Source organism: Pteropus medius, unplaced genomic scaffold, assembly GCF_902729225.1.
Source record: "Pteropus medius unplaced genomic scaffold, Ma_sr-lr_union100, whole genome shotgun sequence".
In the NCBI taxonomy this organism is placed as follows: Eukaryota; Metazoa; Chordata; class Mammalia; order Chiroptera; family Pteropodidae; genus Pteropus; species Pteropus medius.
In genome coordinates, this window is record NW_024354504.1 from 1765074 (window position 1) to 1770124 (window position 5051).

Genomic DNA, 5051 nt, shown 5'->3' on the forward strand with positions numbered 1-5051 from the left:
GGAGTGTGTAGCAGACAGTATCATTCCACGCGGCCGACCCGAGGGCACCTTGCATAAGTGACTGGGCTTTTGTTTCTGCCCACACGGCTACAGTGCATTTCGTGAGAACGGTAACAGGGAGCTCTGGATCCGGGCTGTGGATCACAGTCACTGTGGAACGTTAGAATCACATGGAGAACTTTATAAATACCCGAAGCCTTGCTCTACCCCAGCTCGGCTCATCGCAGGGTTCTTGACGTGGGGCTCTGGGGACACAGCCCCTGGGCCGGGCTGGATGGGGCACAGCGTTGACTCAGGAACCATAAAACCGACACCCGTGGTGAGAGCTCAACCAACCAGGAGCCGGAGGCCGGCAATGAAGGAGAGATGCTGCACGACGGATGTGCGGGTCAGTCGCTCTTTCGAAAGCAGAAGGTGTGATGGGGTCGGTAGCAGACAAGGAAGGCGTCAGGAAAACCTATCATCAGAAAAGCGAGTTGCAGTGAAATCGTGGAGCTTAATGTGGGTCAAAATGAATCCTGGGAGCCGGGAGCCCGTTCCCAGACGATGCCCGTATCTTTCCAGAGCAGGGAGGGAGGTTTCAATCCACAGTGCCCAGAAGCCAGTCTCCCGCGGATGAAGTAAGATCCCCTCCATAGAAACGATCCGGGAGCAGGTGCAGAGTCCTCTGGGAGGTGTGTTTTAGAGAGGACCAGCTGGTGTTTAATTCTGTCCAGTCTGACAAAGATGATCAGAGGTAACTCGAAAGCCTACAGGAGACGCGCAGCCCTGTGTCACGGTCTCGGCAGAGGAGGGCTGTCTTCGGAGCAGCACTCCTGGAAGGTAGACCAGGTGGCCGGGGCTACCGGGACCCCGTTATAAGGTCACGCATGAGCAGGAGACACAAAAGGCAGAACTCTGACTCCTAGCAGTGGCTGCTGAGGCTGTCCCTTGCTCTCTCTGGTCCCAGGGACCCTGCGGCTCACAGGAGCCACACACAGTGAGGGACGCTCCAGCGTCCTCAACTGAATCTAGGCGACCGACTTCCAGAAACATGAGCCCCCCGTCACAGACCCGTTAATGACTTTGTGGAAATGTGGATTAAGCACGAATGCACAGACTGATGATTTATATGGCAGAGGGAGTGTTCCTTTTATACAAAAGCTTTCTTTTATTTAATTCTCGTCTAACGCATGCATAACACAATTCTGTTTTGAGAAAAATCGATACTCAAAACAATGAGGACAACAACTTTTTAGGAATGAACTTATCACCTAAAGCACTATATTCTTATATAATCAGAAGACAGACTGTGGCAGGATAAAAAATTGTCTAAGGCACACGTTCTGTTTGGGTCAGGGATTCCCGTTTATCTGAAAGTAATTACACTTTGTGGGTTTTTTTTTTTTTTTTTTTTTTTTGGTCATTACATTTTTATAAGTAAAGCCCATTTTTAATTTTGCTTCTTTTTAAGTTCTTTAACCTCATGTGTAACAGTTCGTTTATTTTGTTTTACTTTTGGTCCCTTTACCCATCCTCTTTATTGTCATAGTTGTCATAGGTGTTACAGCTCATACGCGGGACAGTTTGTTTATAAACGGGGTCGCTGGGAGTCGGGTGCTGCCTCTGCTCTTGCTGAAACGCCGTAAGCAGAGATTTAATGCCTGTTTTCCCATTCCTTCGTACTGATGGCCCCGGTCACATAGAATGAACCGGAAAATGTGGCAGAATCATCTTTCCAGTCATTTCTTGTGCTATTTCAGCCCTGGCCAGATTGGATCCAGGCTCAAATTGTTTCCAATATTGCTTTCTGAATTGAATTTCAATTTTCTGGGGCGTACGAATACACCTGTGCCCTCAGAAGAGCGTGTTTTTTTCTTCCGTCTGAAACCGTCGTAGAGTAGTGTCTAAAAGGGCTTTCCGTGGGCCCCGTTCAGACGCTCTTATCAATACACGCGGGAGCCTGCGGCTGACTTCATGGAACTTTCCAAGTCGTGGACACGACTGAGATGATTTAAAATTTTTTCCCCCGTTACTGGGGAGAGATCTTAGGCTCGAATTAACTTGCGATTTGAAATGAAAGCAGAGAGGACAAAGTGCCACCGTTTGTCAGTCGTTCCCTGAGTTGTGAGAAGCAGCAGAAGAGTGAGCCTCACATGTGCCCAGGACGAGTCACCACAGATGCGACTCTGGGGCCTGGGACGCGGCACCTTCTGGCCTGGTGCCTCGCTTCTCTCCGAAGTCCTTCGAAAGGGACGCAAGCCCCCTTCTGAGAAAAAACAGCATCAATTTTCTCGTACAAATCTGCGAGATAAAGCAAGGAAAAGCTCGTTCAGGGGACCGTGTAGGTGCTGCTGTTGCCGCGGAGGGCAGTGCCGTGGGCCACGGAGAAGCACGCGGCCAGCTCCAGCTGAACTTACTCATTTCCCGCATTTTGGGGGAGGGGGGTGAGGACAGCGAGGGAAAGATGGAATTCGGTGTGGGCTCTAGTGCACAAAGAAAACAACGTGGAAAATCGGGCCTCGTCATTCCCAGAGACGTCTCTCCCAGTGCGAGATGCTTGCTGAACAATGAATGTTTTCTATTTTCGCTGGTTTAGGATGTGGAAACTAAGTGACATGCTCATGCTACCTGGGTCAAACAGGTGATCCGGTTTGTAGCTCAGCTGCCACACATCTCCCAAAGTAGCCTGCGAACCCACCGACGGGGGTTTCCTTTTGAAGCAGAAACAGCTTAGGAAGGCAAGGGGCCGCGAGCCCTTTGCAGACCGGGGGTCGCCGGCACAATCATCATACACGATGTGATGGCCTTGGGTTCGTCCCCCTAACTCGGCTTTTCTCCCACGTGTAACCCCTCTTCTTCTGTTGTTTGTGGGGCCGTTCCTAGCTGAATGCTTTCATCGGTAGAAAAACATTTTGCAAGGAGCTCGCAGGCCTTTCACTGTGGTGAGACTGAGTGTACGACTAACTGTGATTAAAAGAGTGAGGGCCGACTGTCCCTCGAAGCCCTGCTCTGACGTCAGCTCTCTGAGCCCCAGGGCAGCCCCCCGGGGGAACCCTGCAGCCCCATGTTACTGTTCCCTAGATCCGGCGTGAGGCCAAGACCCAGCGTCATGCTCGGGGCACAAAGACAACCACGATGCCTGACGGAATGAGACGGAGATGCTGAAGAGCAGCGACCCCTCCCAAGGAGACGCCATTGGTATGCAGCAGATTCCTTAGCCTGAACATGAGATAAATGGGGTCACATTGCTCTCCGAGCGTGGCTGCGGAATAAACTTTGCGCATAAAATATAATCAAAGTAGAAAACACGATTTGACTGAGAAATGTAAATCAGGCTGCAGACAGTTGTATATTCATGTTTCAGTAGATTTTAACACTACGGCGTCGAGAAGACCTCTACTCAGTGAGAAAAATGCTGGGATTAAGTTATTTTGCACATAAAAAGAAACGTTTCTTTTCAGATATTTTGTATTAACATTTATTTTTACTAAGTCAAAAGAAAACAAAAAACACTGGTATAGTTGGAGTTGACTGAGATGCAGCAAACTGGTTATACCCTGGAAATTCCTTCGACACATTCAAAAATCAGAACAGAGATAGATCTACACAAACTTTTAAGTTTCAAAATTTCCATGAAATACTGTTATTTTAGTTAATATGATAGAACCAATTGGCACATGTCCACATAAATAAAATGTATTTCGGGGTAGGTATAAACTTGATAAATCTAAATGCTGGCATATATAATAAAAATCTTAATTGTCTACAGCCATGGTACCCTGAACAAGCCCGATCTCATCTGATCACGGAAGCTAAGCAGGGTCGGGCCTGGTTAGTACTTGGATGGGAGACCACCTAGGAAGATCGGGTGCTATAGGCGTAAATAATAAAAAATAAGGGATTGTAAGCTGACAAGGTCGACCAAGGGTTGCCTCGCCAAAAAAGAAAAAAAAGAAAATCTTAATTGTCCATACTTCGTGTTTTTAAATTGCGTTCTGTAAGTATTAAATATTTGGTCTTTGCTACAGTCCTTTAGATACATATTATTTTCTTCGTTTAAATTTTATATATTTCTTATTCACGATCAAAGACTTAAGAAATTTAAGTAAGCAAAACCATAATACCGTTATTTTCAGATGAAGTATGTAAAAATACACACCTTAGTCTAGAATATTACAGCTAGGAAAAGCCAGAATGAGTCTTGAATCTGACTGTTTATAACTCGATGCTCTTCTCCTGGAGAAGAAAGCGAGAAAGGTTTCTAGTCCTTTCTCTTCACGTTTCTAAAGCTCCCTTGTCCCTGCCGGCTTTATCGTTGATCTGGGCTGCTAAGCCGTAGCTGGTCCAGGGAAAAATGTGCTTCGTTCACCTCTGCAACTCAGCACCTTCAGAACGCACGGCATGTGTTAGACACATTCTGAATTTGGGGATGATCCGATTATGACATCCTCGGTGGCTTCGGCTAGTAGACGTGACTCTGTCTCAGGTGCCTGGCGTTTGTGTTGAGTGATTGGGTCTGCTGTTTTGTGGTCAAAAGCAGATGGTGTCTGTTGAGCCTGGAAGAACTTGCCTGGAGGAAAAAATAATTACCTAAATGCCTAGATTTTTCATGAGCCTGTCAGCACAGCTGGCTGCCGACGGTATTCTCGAAAGAGCCAAACTTGTCTTTGGTCCCTTAACTGTGTTCCATCCTTTGTCATCTTACTTTGTAAAAGTCAGCTTTCAAAAGAAAAAAGAAAGGAAAGAATAAATATTTATACGTGATTTGCATTGAATTTTACCTGGGAAGTTTGGCTGCCTACGAATCGTGCTCATGTTTGATCTTGAAAAGTCTTCGTTTGCGGCAGAGCCTGTCAGCCCCGTCCCTCTGTGGGCAAAAGCCGCCAGGGAAATGGCACAGTGCGTGTCAGCACGTCACACCCACGATCCAGAAATCCTCGCTGCAGACTCCAAGTGCTCGTCGATGCCCCCATTTCACAGAGAAAGGAAACAAGCTTCGGGAAGGTTAAACGCTTCGTCCACGGTCTGCACTGCTCGTCACTGAAAAAAACCCAGATGGCAGGTGAGAC

At 47.3% G+C, this 5051-nt stretch overlaps 1 pseudogene; it reads left to right on the plus strand.

The window, feature by feature from the left end:
- Positions 1–3743: 3743 nt before the first annotated feature.
- On the plus strand, positions 3744–3862 carry LOC120596551 (uncharacterized; annotated as a pseudogene).
- Positions 3863–5051: the final 1189 nt, after the last annotated feature.